The 19910-nt window shown below is 47.6% G+C and overlaps 1 protein-coding gene across 2 annotated transcripts in view; it reads left to right on the forward strand.

Annotated features, from left to right (window-relative positions):
• The first annotated feature begins 2416 nt into the window (after positions 1–2416).
• The window catches only part of NFATC1 (nuclear factor of activated T cells 1), a 256254-nt gene continuing 238760 nt past the window's right edge, over positions 2417–19910 (forward strand). The window contains exon 1 of one of the 2 annotated variants that reach the window (XM_075585523.1): positions 2417–2509. The gene's annotated coding sequence lies outside the window, so the exon portion shown is untranslated. The remainder of the gene's footprint in view (positions 2510–19910) is intronic. The other variant, XM_075585525.1, reaches the window with a different exon arrangement.

A 19910-nucleotide genomic window follows, 5' to 3' on the forward strand; every position in this document is an offset into this window, starting at 1 on the left:
GCGTGAGACTCGTGTCCGCGCTGCCGCGTATGTGGCTGCATCTGAGAGGTGTTTCATGACCCTGGGTCTTGCAGAGGAGTTCACCAAGGTAGTACCGGCCGGTACTACATCCTCCACCACCATCCTTATTCCATCCCCACCATCGGAGGGAGTTGAGCAGGTGGAACTGTCCGGACGGATGATCTCTAAGAACGCTGCTTCTTCCCGGTGAGTGATCGGGCACCAGACCCATTTCTTTTGCAGTGTCGGGATGGAAGGAAGCGAGAGACCACCGAGAAGCTGCGGTCATTGCTGCAGCCAGGTACACTATTGCTCGGGGTCGTGGTTAATTGAGCTCTGCTGGGACTATGGACACTGATATTGCTCCTCCTGGGGAGGACTCTAAAGTATCTGTCCTGCCCCATGCCGCCAGTGTACCCTATGCTGACCCTATCCCTAGCTGTAAACCCCTATCACCTCGGCCCTTGTCACCGTCACCGGTAATGTCTGTGGTTCCAAGGAGCGATTCTGTTGTACTGCCTGACATGTACGTTAGATCTGTGCTGGGTATATTACCATTGTGGGACTCACTGTATAGACTAGAGAGTACGTGGCGCATCTGAACAGGACACACTTTGTTCTGGAGGAGGGTGATAAGGTGCAGTGCTGGTGGGAGGAAGGTCAGTGTAACCAGAGTAAGAGGCAGAGATAATGCACGAGCGTGCTAAAAAGTCTAGAAGATTAGCCTTATCTCCCAGTCATGTGGAGGGCCCTTTGAATCCTTTATGGGAAGGGTCTCTATATTGGGTTGTGCCCGGTAAGGCAACAAAAGCAAAACCTGATGAAGTTTAGTCGCGCTGAAAGGGTACTTGTACAGCGATTTAGGAAAATGGGATTTGATTATCCATACATCCCGGAACCATTAATGAGGAGTGCTGAATTACATTGGGATGAGTAGGTAAAATCCGCCATTCTGGATTATATTACTTAGGAGCCCGGGAGAGGAGAAGCTGTGGTGAGCTCTGCAGCGCCACCTAATGAGTGAAGTTCATGAACTGCATCCTTTGTTTAATTCTGACCGGCCCTGGGGGACATTGTTCCCCTGACCAGCCACCCCTGTTTATGAATGAGATAGGAAATTACATCCTTTTTTTTTGTTCCTTAATAAAAACAGAGCACAGTGAAAAGTAGCAATACTTCTGTGACCATAAAAAAAGGATGCTAGAAATAACCATAAATACCACACTGGCTTTATACAAGTTTGTTATAAATCTATTTCCCCTGATTGGGCCTCTGGAATGTATTACTTATATTTACTTTTGTGTCAAAGCACCAACCGCTCCAGAAGCCTATGTGAGTTTAACTCATATAATGTTAGTGTCCTGCACTTTAACAAAACAAACCAAATAATACTGTTAAAGAACATGATTTTTTTTAAATCTCTGGCATCTGAGGTTACCATGGTTACCTTCAGACTACAGCAGGGCCCCGCTTCTCGGCGCCCCGCTTTTCGGCGATCCGCTGATACGGCGGCACCGAGCAGGGGGCCGCCATGTCTCCTCAGAGGCTTTGCCGCCAGTTCGCATGCGCAGAACGTAGCCTGCACGCGTAGAACGTAGGTCCCGCGTGCACAAGGGGGAAAATGCCGGGTTGCGCATGCGCACAAGGGGGAAAATGCCGGGTTGCGCATGCGCACAAGGGGGAAAATGCCAGGTTGCGCATGCGCATAGCTGAAAATCGCCGGTTCCGCTTTCTGGCAATTTTCACTATACGACGGGCCCTTAGAACGGAACCCGCCGTATGCCCGGGGCCCTGCTGTACAATGGGAGAGCTTCGTCTTAAACCTCCCAGGCACTTAATATTTCATACGCTTCTATCTAATGAACAAAGCATCAGATCTAAATACATAAATGGAAAAAGCAGCTTTGGAAAGAGCAAAAGAAGATTCTACATAAAGGGCCTCTCGTCACGTATGTTAAAATAGCACCTGGTTTGGCATGCCTCAGTTATATGAAAATAAAAAATAACTACCTTGGGTGTTTGCTTTCTTTATATCCCACCCAAGATCAGACACACCTGGGTGCGCTGGATGTGACGGGCTCCTGTTCTAATCCCTGATCTGCTGGAGGCAGGGATGGGGTAACCTCTGTGAATTTGACAAACTCAAAGTGATCAAGTGCAGCACCATAATGCACAGTAACAACAGCATATCTAAAAATAGGCTTGTTTTTAGTGCTAAGCTCCTTTTAACTTTGTTAGTCATCGACGATTCTTAAAATAAAGTCAGAGTAGCTGTCGCTCCTGGTAGCGGTTGTAAACAAACTCGGAGAGAGCAGGGTAAAAAAAAGGAAGATCCAGCCAGGAATCCAGCTGTCCGTGAATGTGGAGGGGTGGGTGGGAGGGGGGGGGGGGGTAGATGAGAGGTGCATGGTTATCGAGAGGTAGACAGAAAACACAAGGCAGAGGACAGAGGAACATCTGGAGTATGGGGCTTCTGCAGGGGAGAGGCTGGTGCAGGAGTTTGGCAGAGGTGAGAAGCATAAAACAGGCCATCATTGTAGTGTGGGTTATGTTGTAACCCTTTCAGTGCAGAAGGAGCCAGAAATGCACTGGTCTCCAGTGCTGAGAAAGATAATAACGTTGAATGTTGCTGCCAGGAATTGTGCTTCTTATGGGATTATCTAATAAGCTCCGAAGCGCCGGATGACACGGTGATCTTCCGAAAACTCCCATTCAAGTCTATTGCTCAATACCGCCCCTTAATCTTTTTTTTTTTATATTGTCTGCGAGGCACCCCTATTTGTATGATCCAGTTTCAAAAGCACCTTCTCAATTGTTAATAAATGTTCCTTTAAAACTAGTTACAAGGAGAGTGTTTGTAAATTAATATTTTTCTTGAGGTTTTTGTTATGGTAATTATTTTATCAGGTTAGTCGGAAGCAGCCTAGTTAACAAATACTGTGTCTGAGTTCAATGGCGCTGAATGTAGAATAAGGCTAAAGCCCCCCTATGGCAAACTGGAGAGAGAGCTGAGCCTCTCTCCACCTTTGTAACTGCTATATGCTGTGTCCTATACCTTTAAAATGATTGCAGGTGGGAATCATCATGTAGAGACATCCGGGGAAGAGTAAAACACATGTCTGCTTTGCTGCTCTGTGCACAACTCTCCCTTTCCCTTGCCACTAATTCAGAGGGACTGAACAGCTGCCTGTAATAGTATAGACAATGATCCTGACATGGATATAATTAGTTCTATATGTCAAGCCTGAATTAACCCTATAATAGTCACTGCTCGATACATTTTGAACATGCATCTGCCCGCGTCCCTGTATTTAGCTGTTTTTAGGGTGGGTTATGGAAATATATAGAAAGAATAATGCAGAAGGTTCACAATGTATACATTATAACGGGGTCAATGAAGTTTTGTGTTTAAGGCGGTCATTTTCCTCCCATTTTGCTGTACCTGCTTGATAAAAAAATCACTTTGACTCTAAGGTGGGTTAAACTACCCTGGCAAGCTGATCTGCATCAAATGTAAGAGACCAACGTTCTGAACTTGACACAGACACCAGGGAACACTTCATAATGCAGCTATTCCACATCTGCAATTTCGGAGTAAATGTGATATATACCAATATTGCTACAAAATAGAAAATTATTGAAGATAATATTCCATAAGACCCATTCTGGTGCCCGAGGGCCCCTTATGGCCCAGTCACTTGAAGTGTCTTCCAGTTCCAAAAGGTGTCTTATGACAGAAGACTGCGTAGTAAATATGGTCCAAACGGTTTGGACAGAATCAGATGTTGGGGCCAGAGTTGAACTGCCAACCAGTGAGAGGGTAAACAAAAAAAAAAGGAAGAATGATATTGAGGAGATTCCGTAGAAATGAAAGGCGTAAACAGATACACATGGTAAGAAGATGCTGTGGATGGAGGTAGAGTTTAGTTGAATGGAAATGGGAGAGCAGAAGGGAAGAAGTCAGGCGGACAAAGCTTGCAGGCTGTGGAGAATACTCCCTGGAAGTTGGAGCAGTGCCACGGTGATCCAGGCAACGGCATTAAACAGGAGGAAACAGACTGGGGATACTGTCATTTCAATGGAGAGAGAAGGGAAGGCATTGAGAGCAGACAGGAAAGAAAGTCAAAAAGCGAAGGATGGAAAAAAAAAACCTTGCCCCCTGACATTGCCTCATCAAATGAAAACAAATAGGGGTTAGGTACATGAAATACATATACTACTTAACACATTTTTGAGAGCCTAGAGAGACTGACAAGGGATGAGTTATGCTGTCTGGGCATAGTGTCACCGCTGTTCAAACACAGGATACGGGAGAGGGGATCCGACAGTTCGAAGGTCCTCATGTCTCAGTGACTGATCAGTTCCCCCCTCTATTTACAACCTATTGCCTACTGTAACTTGTCTTTAGTTCATATAATAGTTGTTCTAAAAACCACTGCGCATAAGCATTTCTTTTCACATAGCACTTTTATGGGCTGATTTAGAGTTAGCTAACGATAGTGGAGTTGTAGTGCGCAGTAAGAATATGGGTGCAAGTGGCCAGTTGGCAGCTCATAAAAATAAGACCCTAATTTACAGTTGGCCAAAAATAGGAGAATACAAGAATTTGAGCGGAGGTCGTTAATTTACCTACTTGACAGGCAGAGTAAAGGCGTGTCTATTCCTAATTTATTTAAATGAGTTAAACATGGGCGTACATACGTTAAATAATGTGTAAGGGGGTCACCCCCGGTTCCCCTGATCTTCCTTTGCCCCCTGCCTTACCTCTGTGGCAGTGGGGGAAGGGGACGGCGGCTTCTCCCGGCGAGCACCACCATCTTGGTTGCGGCGCGAGGTTCGCACAATGCGCAGAGGTTGGCCAGGGTAGCGGTGGCCATCGCTAGTGTGCCGGAGCTCTGGGAGGTTGTGCAGGCGCAGTTAAGCGTAGCGGCGGCCATTACAGCGTCGCACATGCGCAGTAAAGATCGCGCACGCAGTCCCCATAGGAAAGAGCTGTGCCAAGGACTACAATTCCCAGCAGCCTCTGGGGACTGCACTTTCACCCTGGTCACAGGCAGCATTGAAGCCAATAGAGCTGGCAGATTCTCATGCTGCAGAGTTGCAACAATGTTGTGTGCAGACAGAGTTTTTGTCAGTTGGATCCAGGAAGAGATTGGGGAAGGTAGTGTACACAGAGCAGGGCTCTGCTGTACTAGGCCAGAGAAACCCCAGGTCCCAGGTAGGCCCCAACTCCCCACCAGTTAGTGGGTAATTATAAGGGACGGCCCGAGATAGGGACGTTGCCCTTTGTGTCAGTGTGCTGTCTTGTCAGGGTCACGGCTGTCCGTGCCGTGAGGTCTGACAGGCAGGCACAGTGTTGTGCAGCACGTTGGCTGCAAGCATCCAGTGGGTCACAGCTTGTTGCTGCAGGCGCTGGGATCAGTTAGTTAATAGTGAGGTAGAGGGGACTTGGGTAGTACGGGAGGAGGTAGTGTGGGTGCAGGGGGTCTGGGACCCCTGCATAAGATAGGCTACCCGGTAGGCCCTAGGAGTTTTCCCCAAAGCCATTACAGGTTGCTGTACTGTAGGGACGGCCTGTAGTATAGCGTGTGTCACGTAGTGCCAGTGATAGACAGGGACACAATGGACGCTGCGTTCCTGCTGAAAGGAGACTTGGGCTCAAGTCTACGCCCAGAGAGAAAGACTATTTTCAGGGTGGGACCGCCCCTGGCGGACCCCAAGCTAGGATTCACCGGACCGGATCAGACGGGATCCCAGAACGACAGATCCTTTGTGAAGTTCCTTGCAGGCCCGAGTGCAGGAGCACTCGGCAGGTACTCTATATGTGCACCAACAGATCATAACATTCTCTCTCACGTAGTGGCAGCGCTGACCACGGGACAAAGGGGTTGGGCTGTGGGCACCGCGTGGGGATGTTATAATATGGTGGTGTTATAATTGTTATGTAAGAGTTGTCATTTATTCATTCAGTAAACCTGTTAGCCATAACACTGGTGTATGTTGTTTCTGGGTGGGTTCCTATGTTAGGGCCATTCTACATTCCCATAGAATCCTACATAGGTGAAGGCGCTGAAATCGAGAACGTTCCAAAGGATTCACCCCAGGCTCTCACTGGCGGAGGCTCAGCCCTCCTGTGAGCCTGCAGGTATATGCACCACACCTGGTAACACCGTATGTTCTCCGCACCCACACTATATCTGCGATTGGGGGGGGGAATACCCGTTACAAATGTATAGTTAGAATTTGGGGCACAGAGAAAAGGGGGATCTCCACAATGCCGCTATATATACAATCTATAATAAAATATATCAAGCGTATTACAAAAGTTGCCCACATCTGCAATGAAATATTAATGATATATAAATGTCACAAATCACATGTGATCGCTCACATCTGGACCTTTTGTGAAACAAGGATAAATCACATTAATATCTACATTCTCTCAGGAGTCCATATAAAATGTAATGAAAAGATACCCATCTGCAGTGAAGTTGCTACTGGTAGGGGAGTGGCATATGTTCAAACGAGTGCATGCGTTCCTATACTGGGGAGAAAATATTGGTGCCAATGTGGCGTCAGAGGCAAAGATATCTTGTTAAGGGAGCTGTATACAAATAGATATAAGTGTTACGGGGGAAACGTTTCGAGCCCAGAGGCCCTTCTTTACATTCAGAATAACATTTAAAGGAAATGTGGTACTTCCCAATTCTTCTGAGCATGACTCCTTAATCATGAGGATATGTATGACGTCTGCTCCTCAGTTTCCAGTCTTGTTTTAGCATCCAATTTAGAGTTGGATTAACGGCTGTTCTTAATTGAAGACCCCTTCTTAATGATGCGCCTCCAGCGACCAGGTATTAATCAGACTACACTATAAGACCACATCCATACCGTGCATGACCGCGTGTGCGACTCGAACAAAAGGCCGTACCTCTATGGGACAGGCCATAGAGCGCGCGATTGCGCGGGTGATTTTCGACCAGACAAAAGATTTTGTTTTGGTCGCACAACGGCCGGGTCATGTGAGCGGTTCAGCCACGCCTCCACCATGCCTCCCCGGCACGCCTCCCCCTCCCCATCCCAAAGGCCACGGATCGCTCACAGGCCACAGGTGTGCGCAACACCATGCGCTCCGTCGCGCGCACACATCTACTATATCCGCGGCCTAAGAGCCTAGTGTAGCATTTGCCATATACATTTTCTGGAGCCTTGGCTGCAATTGTTGATGTGCAGACACTGCCTGGCAATAATTGATATAGACTCATTGAAAATAGACTAACGCCTTGGAGAAGAAGAGAAATGATGTATTATTATTTATTCCAATTTTCTTGCTAAATTTGAGTTTTCTTTCACGCTCTGACTGCTGGCAGCTTGTTTCCTCGCTCATTGTGCTGCTGAGCTTCCTTCTGCAGGGCCCAGTTGTTGCAGACCTCAGTCAGACTCCCAAAAGCTACATTTTTAAGGCCGTGTGTTTATGCAATGACGTGCAAATGCTACACAGGTATAATTATTATTTTAAGACTAGCTGCAAACGACTCTGTAGTGCCAAACTAGATTGGGTCATAATTCCAGAAATAGCGAAAACGCAGCGCTAAACTTTCCAAACTAAATCTGGTTCTTAGTGTATGGACACCATTCATTCCTAGCCTGAGACGCTTAACATCTATCATTTAGATCATTGGTGCTCAACTCCAGCCCTCAAATCCCCAACAGGTCAGATTTTCAGTCGAAGATTTAGTCTCTGATTGTGCCACCTGTGCTGAAGCAGGGACTGATTGAGCCACCTGTGCTGAAGCAGGGATATCTTAAACATCTGACCTGTTAGGGGGGCTTGAGGACTGGAGTTGAACATCCCTGATTTAGATGTTGACTTGCTCAAAATCCAGTGGAGCTGGTACTGCTTCTTCTTGAATTCAGGTCTCACACAGTGTATATGGTCAGTACAAAAATAAAAAAATATATATAAGATTTTCAGATAGGAACACAAGCTGGCAGGTATATCTCCCTCCTCCACATTAATCTGTTCATTATCCATGGCTTTACTAGCTCCTCTCAGGGCCGCAGACAGATTTCCCGGGGTACAGGACTAGAGTTACGACCGCCCTCCGTGTCGGCGGTCTTGTGAGCCCCCTCCCATTTCACACCTCGCGAGCCCCCTCTAGTCCCTCCCTCCTTCCTATCTATTGCTCTCCCCTCCGTCTCCCTCCCTCTCTGTGACGGTGCTCGTCGCCCATCAGGAAGCGGACCCGCAGGGCTGAGGTAGGGATGCACAATAACCGACCAGAGCCCAGGGACAGAGTCCTGTTAGTGTATCCATAGTCGCTAAGCAGGCAGGAGGTCAGGGCTGACGGCAGTGGTGCAAAGTCCAGTAAACAGGCAAAACTTCAGGGCAGGCAGGAAGCAGCGAGGTTGGGTTCACGGTCCTGGGTCAGCAACAGGGAAATCCAAACAGATAAAAGGGTAAAGCGTGACAGCGTAGACAACAGGAACTGCAAATATTAGAACCTTGCTCGGCGCCTCCCACCAGGAAGTGCAGCCTTATAAAGTTAGGTGGCGGAAATGAATCCCTAACATGTGCTCCAATACCTGACAATGTAGCTGTGGTAATGTAAAGATATAAACGATAAGTCCCACTTGTTATGCTATGAGAATATAGAACAGTTCTTAACACACGGTCTCCAATGTATACATCCACTAGCCCAGTGTTGTGTGGTGTTGTGCAATCAATGTAAAATCACCTAAGCTTATATAGCAGGCTGCTAGTAACCAAAATGGCCAAATTGAGCAGAATGGGCAGGCAACCTGGAAAACCCGAACTGGCAGCAAAACCCGGCACGGATCGAGCATAATGCTTACAGTACCCTCTCTTTAGGAGAGACCTCCGTGCGATCTAAGACAGTTTTGCAGGAAATCTCAGATGAAATGCCTGGACCAGGTTGGGGGCATGGACATTCCTGGATTTGATCCATGAATTCTCCTTGAGTCCATAACCCTTCCAATGGACCAAGTACTGTAGCCCGCCACCGGATCTATGGGAATCCAGTATCTGGCATACTTAAAATTCGGTCTAGGAGGAGGGAGAATAGAAGGAGAGAAGGTATTCTGGATGAATGTAAACCAAAAAGTGCTCGTGGCGCAAAGTGACAAAAAGTGTACAGTTAAATGTGCAAATAAACCCAGTGATAAATAGCACTGAAATACACAAAATACTGTTGCTCCATATAGTGAAATCCTCTGGTCTGTGGACTCTTAGTTGACCTCATATGAAGACAAGAACACAAATGCAGAGGGTATAGTGTATTAACATTTACTCATGAAGACAAACAACACAGAGGGGATTGGTAACAAAATCACACTCTCCCTGCTGGTATATGAGCAAGAAGTGACTTTGGGCGCACTTCAACCCTCCTCCCGTGGTGACTGCTCCTCAATCAGCTGCTCAGCTACTCAGCATGCAAAAGCAGGAACAGGCTGTAGTCTCCTCAGTTGGTGTCTCCCAATCAGGATTCCTTAGAGGGTTGATATGGTGGCCTCAAAGGATCAAAAGGCCCAACATGTTCGGCCAACCCTCTAAGGAATCCTGATTGGGAGACACCAACTGAGGAGACTACAGCCTGTTCCTGCTTTCCAGTTGCATGCTGAGTAGCTGAGCAACTGATTGAGGAACAGTCACCACGGGAGGAGGGTTGAAGTGCGCCCAAAGTCACTTCTTGCTCATATACCAGCAGGGAGAGTGTGATTTTGTTACCATTCCCCTCTGTGTTGTTTGTCTTCATGAGTAAATGTTAATACACTATACCCTCTGCATTTGTGTTCTTGTCTTCATATGAGGTCAACTAGGAGTCCACAGACCTGAGGATTTCACTATATGGAGCAACAGTATTTTGTGTATTTCAGTGCTATTTATCACTGGGTTTATTTGCACATTTAACTGTACACTTTTTGTCACTTTGCGCCCCGAGCACTTTTTGGTTTAGGTTGTTAAGCTGCGGTTTGGGGAAACCGCTGGTGTTCAGGCAGCAGCTTGACTTTATCACTATATTTGTTGCGCTTTAAGTTTTTTTGTTATTCTGGATGAATGGTTTGAGGAGGGAAACATGGAACACAGGAGGTATCCTTAAGCTATCCGGAAGTTCCAGTTTGAACGCCACCGGGTTTATTTTGTAAGGTCCAATGAACTCTGACCCGAGTTTTTTGTAGCCAGCCAAACTTGATCTTCCACTTGAAATGGGGGAGGTAGTGGTCGACATTTATCCGCCTAGGATTTTTGCTGGAGGGCGGCTTTGGTCAGACTGTCCGGATCTTCTTCCAGAGTAATTGGTGATTTGGGATCTTATCATCCACTGCAGGAACTCTGGATAGAGGACTGAAAGGAGCAAGGGCAGCAGGGTGGGCACCCGTAGGCACAAAAGAACAGAGATTCCAGTGTGGAATCGTGTTTAATAGAATTGTGGGAAAACTCGGCCCACAGGAGCAGATCAACCCAGTCGTCCTGTAGTTTAGATACAAAACATCACAGGAATTGTTCTAAGGACTGATTGGCCCTTTCTGTGAGTCCATTGGACTGGGGATGGTACGAAGAAGAAAAATGAAGGGAGATGCCCATTCTTTGACAGAAGGCCTTCCAAAATCTTAGTAAGAGCCGTAATGGGTACAACAAACTTGGAGAATTTCCTGATAAATCGTCGGTAGTAGTTGGCAAACCCAAGAAATCATTGAAATGGTTTGAGGCCTGTCGGTATAGGCCAATCCAGCACTGCCGATACTTTCGCACGATCCATCTCAAATCCAAGGGAAGAGATGAAAGGATACCCAAGGAAGAAAATCTTTTTCTGTTCGAACTGACATTTCTCGAGCTTGGCAAAGAGGGAGTGGTCCTGAAGTCTTTGGAGGACCAGTCTACTCGGTGCCCGATGTTTGGACAAGGAACTGGAATAAATAAGTATATTATCCAGATATGCCACGAGAAACTGTCGAGTAGATCCCTGAAAATCTCATTGATGAAATTTTGAAATACGACCGGTTCATTCCATAACCCGAATGGCATGACCAGATATTCGTAATGGCCATCACGGGTATTAAAGGCTGTCTTCCAGTCATCACCCTCTCTGAACCAAATTAAATTGTAAGCTCCTCGAAGATCCAGTTTGGTGAAGATCGTAGCCTTGTGTAAGTGGTCGAACAGTTTAGAAATGTGTGGTAAAGGATAACAATGTTTACAGTGATTTTATTTAGGCCTCTGTAATCGATACATGGCCTAAGATAACCGTATTTTTTGGAAACAAGAAGAAACCAGCCCCAGCGGGGGAAGTTGATTTGCGAATAAACCCATGCTAAAGAGATGAATCCTCACACTCTCTCCCTCCCTTACCCCATCTCACCTCTCCCCCTCCCCCTCTCCATCAATTACCACACACTCACTCAATCCCTCCCCGTCTTGCATGTATTTCTCCCCTGCGCCTCACTCTTACTCCCTCTTTTCCTCACTCACTCACTCCCTCCCTCACCAACTCTCTAGCATCCCCTCTCACTCTCCCATATTCTGCGTGAAACGCGTGAAAGGACTGGTTTGTTCACCACTATGTTTCAATAAAGCCTATCATTTTGTCACTATCTTGGGGACCCCAGTTTTTCATCTCGCCAGGGGACCACCAGGACTGCGTGTGAGTGCCTCGGAGCAACCTCCATTTCTATTGCTTACATTTTGTCTTTGGCGGCACCCAAGGGGGGGAGGAGGAGGTGTTTCCCACTGCGGACGTGCAGACGGTGCAGTTCAGTGCAATTCAGGAGGATGGGAGAAAAAGGCTGACGGAGGGCTTATTCAGTGAGGTAAGACGGCATTTCCTTACTCTCACAGACCTGTTAATCAGCCCTTCCGACAGAACCACTTTGCCCTATCCCTAACGGAGGAAGACTGACATCGATACGGGGTCTGCATGGAGGGGTAAGATGACATTACTTACCCCCATTTACCCCTAAACATATTCCTTCCTTGGGAACTGTTCCTTCCATTAGACACGTTGTGGTGTCTTGATGACTTTTCTCACGCTCCCCCCGGTCTCAGTGAGGACCCTCGCAGTGTTTCTTTGAACCCATTCCAGAGCACAGGGTTGCCTTTCCTTTCATCCTCTCACTTTCCCCCCTCTGTCAATTACCCCACTCCTCACTCATTCCCTCCCCCCCCCCCACAACCACCCCCCCCAAATTAATACCAAAAAAGCCCACCCCCAAATACAAAAAACATTCCAACCCCCAAATACATTAAAAGAACCCCCACCCCCCAAATATATACAAACCTCCAACCCCCAAATACATACAAAAAACCCTACCCCCCAAATACATACTACCACGCCGTACCCCAAATACATATAAAAAACCTCCCACCAAATACATAGAACCCCTACCCCCTAATACATACAACCCCCCTGTGACAGGGTAAATAAAAGCCACCAGCTATATGCCTGGCAGACATATGTTTAGTCTGCAGTGCAGCAGTGATGAGGTTAACTTCAGCTGGGAAGCTCATGGCAATTAGTTGAACCCAGCTGCCTAATCAAGGTGTGTTCAAAACCCCAGGATGTGCACACATGCCTGGCTGGTCAGCAGACAGGAGTGAGTTACTGAAGAGATTACTGAAACAAGGTCTGTCTTTTTGTATGCTGTCTGAAGCAGGGAAATACCCTGAAAACTCTGGAGAGAGAACAGCTTCATTTAAGGTCTGTTTGCAAAGTACATTTTGATGAACTGTTGTGTCCTGCACGCTGAAGAAAACCTGTTTTGTTTACATGCTGAAGATAAGCTATTTTTCTTTTGTTTGCTAATGAGAAGCTATTTGTTTTTGGTGTGTGTGGCAGGACGGCCTGTAGCCGAGGTCAGGGAACAGTCCACACGTGTAGTTTCAGGATAAATGAAAACGTTCAGTGGCTTTATTTCTCCACAGCAACATAACATGCGGGTACACTGTCCCTTTAAGCAAATAAATCCTGCTCCACGTTGGGAGAAAACTGACTAACACAGCAGTCCTAGCTAGCAGGCTGGCTGGCTAAATCATAGCCAAACCGTAAGAGTCTTTTTAAGCAGTCATGCAAACAAATGAAAGAAATCTTACTTTGGCTGCAGTAAGTAGTAGCTGTAGCCTTCTGGCTAGCAGCACATCTATCCACGTCCTCTCATCTGAGACAGGCAGCTACTGCTGGTAACAAGATCCTTATCTACCTTGCTGGCTCTCAGGTGTCAGCTTACATCATGATTAGCTAGCTTCCACCTGAGTTAACCCTTATGAGTGCTGGATGAAGCACTCAGACATATGTTTCCCAGGCATAACTGATAGGGGTTGACTTCACCCTGTCACAGTGTGCTGTATGTTTTAAGGCTAAAATAAATAAGCCTTATCCAAAGAACCTGCATGTGTAGTTGCATGTACGCTGCAACATATGGTGTCAGATGTGCCGGGATTTTCAAAAGGCCCCTGCAGTTAAAGGGCCACACACACACACACACACACACACACAAGAATGGAAGAAATGGAAGAATTTTTTTAAGAGTTTCTGTGCGAGCAGACCAGACAGCAGGGACAGTTAATGCAGGAGCAGGCCCGGCTACAAGCAGAGAGAGATGAAAGACTATTGCAGCAGCAAACACAGCTCCTATCCCAGCAGCAGGCAGCACAGGAGGAGCGGATGGCCAAGCTGCTGACCCAATTCCAGGGGTCTACCAGTCCAGAACTTGCAAGCAAGATACTCCTGAGGAAAATGGCTCCGAACGAGGATCCAGAGGCTTTTTTACTAACATTTGAAAGAGTTGCCGAAGCTCAGGGCTGGGCTACTGATTGCTGGGCAATTGCTTTGGCCCCGCTCCACATAGGAGAAGCCCAGGCCTCATATCAGGGCCTCCCAGCAGATCAGGCAATGGACTACCGACAAGTAAAAGCCACCATACTGGATCGCTTAGATCTGACCCCAGAGACCTACCGGCAGCAGTTCCGGAACATGAAGTACACCGCTAAGATGAGACCCCGGGTCCTCGCTCAGCGGTTATTGGACTTGTGTACGCGCTGGATACAACCCGAGGAGTGCACTAAGGAGGCAATTCTTGAGCAGGTGGTTTTGGAACAATTTCTACAAATAATACCCCCTTCCACATGCTTGTGGGTAAAACGCCACGCTGCTGAAACCCTAGCTTTGGCGGTCCGACTCGTGGAGAACTTCCTTGGGGCTGAGCAGCAGGCGAGTGTCCTGGACCCGACTCCACCAGCACTTGCGGAAGCCCAAAGAGGGAGGTCGGATCAGCGGGAAACCTACGGCCCGTCCATACGCAACCACCAAGTCCAACGGAAGGAGCAGTCGTTCCAGCAAGGACGGAGTCCAAATGCTGGTCCCCGCCGAGACCCTCATTTCCTTCCTGATGTCGGATTGTCGCAAAATGAGAGGAACGTCCGAGGACGTCACCCACAGGACCCCCCAGATGCCTGGTCTCCAGTATCTGGTCCAGCAGAGCGCTATCCACGGCCCCCTCCTGCTAGGGAACCCTCTCCATGTTCCGCCTGCGGAGAACAAGGCCATCGGCATGTGGACTGTCCACAGATGGATTGTTCCTTCAGCAGGACCGTCGCCTCGGCCTTCACTGGAGAAAATACAAGCCCTGGCTACATCCAACCCTGATTGGGGAAAAAAACGTCCAGGCCCTTGTAGATTCGGGCTCTGGGAAAACTCTGGTCCTCCAGGAACTGTTACCGCCTAACGTGTGTTCTTTTGACTCCCCATGGAGTATAGAATGTATACACGGCGATGTAAAGCGGTATCCGACGGCCAAAATCCGGCTACAGGTAAAAGGCCAGGAGGCCTACCTCGAAGTAGGAGTCGCTCTTTGGCTCCCTGCCCCCATTGTGCTCGGCCGGGACTGGCCTTTCTTTTCGGACCTAATGGCTCCAGTCTCTCACAAGGAGCCTTATTTTATGGCTCAGGAGAACCCTGGCAAACTGTTCCCCTTCTCGGCAGACCTTTTTCCCAGTAGACACCGGGTTCAAAAGACTCGGAAGCAAAGACGCTCTGACAAACAGGACTGGTTGCAGAAATCTGGGTCTCAAGGTGACCATTCTAATAGCCAGAAGGCACAAGTGATGACTGGGATGGCCAGAGGGAGGGGGATATGAGCCCTGGAGACTTACCAGACCTATACCTCCCTGATTTTCGCCAGAGGCAAAGGGAAGACCCAGTCCTTGCTAGACAGTATGACAAGGTGGTAAAAATTGATGAGCAAATTTTGAATGTACAGGGGGTGATAGTATTCCCCCATTTTGAGTTATCAAATGATATCCTGTATAGGGTGAATAGGCAGACACAAACAGAGGAGGTCACCAGATAGATATTGGTTCCCAAGTCGTTTGTTAAATCTGTGTTCACTCTAGCCCATACTGTCCCTTGGGGTGGTCACCTGGGCAGGGATAAAACATTGGACCATATTTTTTGTCCCGATTCTATTGGCCAGGGATGCATAGTGATATTGCTAAGTTATGTGCGGCATGTCCAGAGTGCCAGCTAACTAGTCCAAAGGGACAAAAAACAGCCCCTTTGGTTCCTCTACCCTTGGTGTCAGTTCCATTTGAGAGAATTGGGGTAGACTTGGTAGGACCTCTAGAACCTTCTTCGAAAGGGCACAGGTTTATTCTTGTAATTGTTGATTATGCAACAAGATATCCTGAGGCGTTCCCCCTGAGAACAGCAACGGCGAAGCAAGTAGCCAACAAGTTGTTGGAGCTGTTCTCACGGGTTGACTTCCCCAGGTTATGTTGACAGACCAAGGTACAAATTTTATGGCTAAGTTGATGCAGGATGTCTTAAAATTACTAGAGGTCAAGTCTGTTCGGACGTCGGTCTACCATCCACAGACTGACGGATTGGTGGAAAGATTTAACCAAACTCTAAAAGGGATGCTGAGGAAATTTGTGGATTCGGAGAAGAGAGCCTGGGATGAACTTTTCCCTTTTCTGCTGTTTGCAGTGCGGGAAGTTCCCCAGGCCTCCACGGGATTCTCTCCATTTGAACTGCTGTATAGCCGCCAACCCCGGGGTATCCTAGACCTCCTAACGGAGTCCTGGGAGGAACAGCGGTCCCCTTCTAAGAATACCCTGCAATATGTACTAGACCTTAGGAAGCGCCTAGATGTGGTCGGCCATTTTGCTAGGGAGAATCTTAGATCAGCCCAGGACAGTCAGGAGAGACATTACAATCAGAATGCTCGCATGAGAGTGTTTTACCCGGGAGACCAGGTGATGTTATTATTACCCAGTTGCGAGAGTAAACTCCTGGCCAAATGACAGGGCCCATTCGAAGTACTCCACCGTACGGGTGATGTGAATTATGAGATCGCTCAACCAGGGTCCAGTAAGGGTAAACATATTTACCATGTGAACTTGCTGAAACCCTGGAAGATGCAGCAGGCTCTATTCATCCACCCGGTGGAGGAGGAAACGGACTTGGGTCCTCAGCCCCCACGGGAGAACATTGTGGGTGACGATAAAATCCCAATGGGTAAACAGTTGTCCTCTGAACAAAAAGGGGACTTGTTAGCAATAATTACACAGTTCCATGATGTTTTTTCTGATTTACCAGGACAAACTAACTTAATTTCACATGCGATCGAGACAGCACCTGGGGTAAAAGTACGTTCCCGTCCTTATAGGTTGCCTGAAAGTCGTAGGGCCCTGGTAGAGAAGGAGGTACAAGAAATGTTACACTTAGGAGTGATTGAGGAATCATGCAGTGAGTGGTGTAGTCCACTAGTTATGGTCCCTAAACCCGATGGGAAGGTAAGATTTTGTGTGGACCTCCGAAAGGTCAATGCGGTATCCAAGTTTGACGCATATCCGATGTCGAGGTGGACGAATTAATTGACGCCCTTGGTAACGCGGAATATATATCCACGTTGGACTTAAGAAAAGGATACTGGCAAATGCCCTTAGAGGAAAAGTCCAAGTGCAAAAATGCCTTTGCCACTCCCATGGGTTTATACAAGTTTGTGACAATGCCATTTGGACTGCATGGAGCCCCAGTCACATTTCAGAGACTCATGGATAAGGTGCTGAGACCCCATAGGACTTATGCCACAGCCTACCTAGATGACATTGTCATTTATAGTAAACACTGGCGGGCCCATCTAAATAGGCTGAAAGCGGTCCTCAAATCTCTAAGAGAGGCAGTGCTCACAGCCAACCCTAAGAAATGTGCCTTGGGAAAGGCAGAAACCAAATACTTAGGGTATGCAGTGGGAGGTGGAAAAGTAAGGCCACTAGCTGACAAGGTAGTTGCCCTGAAAGAAGTTCCAACCCACCAAACAAAAACGCAGGTACGCTCTCTGCTGGGTTTAGCAGGATACTACCGGCGCTTCATCCCCAACTACTCGGAAGTGGCAGCCCCTTTAACGGACCTCACAAAATTGTGCCCCTACACAAGTGGTATGGTCAAGGGAGTGTCAGAGAGCCTCTGAGGACATAAAAAGGTGTCTATCAGGGGGTCCCGTCCTTAGAAGCCCAGACTTCAACAGGCCTTTTGTAGTGTAAACGGATGCATCAGAGATACGGCTAGGAGCAGTGTTGTCACAACAGTTTGAGGGAGTTGAACACCCTATCCTTTTCCTGAGTAGGAAATTGTTCCCGAGGGAAAAAAATTACTCAGTGATTGAGAAGGAGTGCCTCGCAGTAAAGTGGGCAATCGAGGCTTTAAGGCATTACCTGGCAGGAGTCCATTTTACTCTGGTGACAGACCATGCTCCACTGAAGTGTTTAAATAGCATGAAAGATTCCAATGCTAGGTTAACTAGCTGGTATATGGCCCTCCAACCCTTCTCATTGGAGATTCAGCACAGGCCGGGAAAAGAGAACGCAAATGCGGATTTCTTTTCTAGAGAAGGGGTGGATGGTCGGGCTTCAGCCGTGCGTAGCCCCAGCCACACACTAACAGGGGAGGAATGTGACAGGGTAAATAAAAGCCACCAGCTATATGCCTGGCAGACATATGTTTAGTCTGCAGTGCAGCAGTGATGAGGTTAACTTCAGCTGTAAAGCTCATGGCAATTAGTTGAATCCCAGCTGCCTAATCAAGGTGTGTTCAAAACCCCAGGATGTGCACACATGCCTGGCTGGTCAGCAGACAGGAGTGAGTTACTGAAGAGATTACTGAAACAAGGTCTGTCTTCTTGTATGCTGTCTGAAGCAGGGAAATACCCTGAAAACTCTGGAGAGAGAACAGCTTCATTTAAGGTCTGTTTGCAAAGTACATTTTGATGAACTGTTGTGTCCTGCACGCTGAAGAAAACCTGTTTTGTTTACATGCTGAAGATAAGCTATTTTTCTTTTGTTTGCTGATGAGAAGCTATTTGTTTTTGGTGTGCTGTATGTTTTAAGGCTAAAATAAATAAGCCTTATCCAAAGAACCCGCGTGTGTAGTTGCATGTACGCTGCAACACCCCCAAACTCCAAATACATACAAAAAACCTCCCCCAAATACATACAAATCCCCCCCACAACCCAAATACATACATATATAAAATAAAAACACCCTCCAAATACAAAGGTGTATGGTCTGAGGAAAGGACGGGTTGTCCTGAAACGTCACTGTATATACCTGCTCTGATGTACTGAATACAACAGAAGTCTTTGCACTCAACTTTAAGTCTGCTGTGTGCTTCCTCTATTTTCAACATTTACTATATCCCCCAAATACATATAAAACACCCCACCACCCAAATACATATTTTTTTAAAAACACCCCCAATACATATAAATTCCGCACCCCCCCCCCAATACATTAAAAAAACCTCCCACCCCCCAAATACATATTTAGAAAAAACCACACCCCCAAATACATATAAAATACAGACTTACCTCTGGGGTGGTTTGCGGCCCCTGGCCAGGCCCGTCTACTGGTGCTCTCATTGCCGGTGGGCCCGGCTCTCCCCCACCTGTGGGCCTCCCTCACTGACTGTCCCACGCCGAGTTTCTTACGCTGGCGTGTGCAGGGCCTTTCTTTCATGGTGGTGCGTGCTGAAAGCTGAGCACAACTTGCAGCTGGGGGAGAGCTGGGGCCTGGCGGCAACTAGAGGATCAGCAGCTGGGCCCCCCGCAGCCCCCGGGCCCGGGACACATGTACCGGCTCTCCCCCCCTGTTGGCAGCCCTAGCCCCTCTGTCAGAAATGGATTAAATGTCTTCTCACCCTTTTATGTGTCTTTCTTTTATCAAAAACATTGCGGGTTATTTATAAAACTACAATAGTGCTAGTCGGGGCACTATTGCACTGAAACCGATATTTACGTCAATAGTTTCCATCTTTCAAAGCAACAGTGCTCCGAGCAGTACTCTGTAGTTTAATGAATAACGCCCATTGATTCTTAACTAAGAGAATTCCCTAGCCCACTTCCTAACTGACTTACTCCTACAAACACATCTTGAACAGCCTGTAATACACCATGTGATGACGGTCAAATTAGTAAAAATGTGAGCCGCAAATTATTGAACAAAGAGAGAGCTAACTATTTTAGTAGAGTGCCAAGTAGTGATGTACCGAGTACCCGTAATTACCCAGTACCCGGCGGATTTTCAGCTACCTGGAAATTACCCGGACCCGGCAACTGAGAAGTGGGCCCGGCGCTGGGTAGTGTCAGGGTAGCTGAAAAATACATAATTACTTACCTGCTGTCAGCGACGGAAGGTGAGGAAGACCCGTGAGGAAGCCCACGGCGACATCTAGGTAGGTCAGCAGAGGTCCTGTGGCGGTGGCAGCATCAGCAATGTGTGTTCTGCCCGCGTGGGAGCTCCATAGCAGTGTGAGCTGGGGAACCATGTGGCAGGAGCAGAAGCGTTCCTATTGGACAGCCGGCTGTCAATAGAAACGCTTCTGCTTCTGTTCCGGTCACA

The sequence above is a fragment of the Ascaphus truei genome, chromosome 2, assembly GCF_040206685.1.
Source record: "Ascaphus truei isolate aAscTru1 chromosome 2, aAscTru1.hap1, whole genome shotgun sequence".
Classification (NCBI taxonomy): Eukaryota; Metazoa; Chordata; class Amphibia; order Anura; family Ascaphidae; genus Ascaphus; species Ascaphus truei.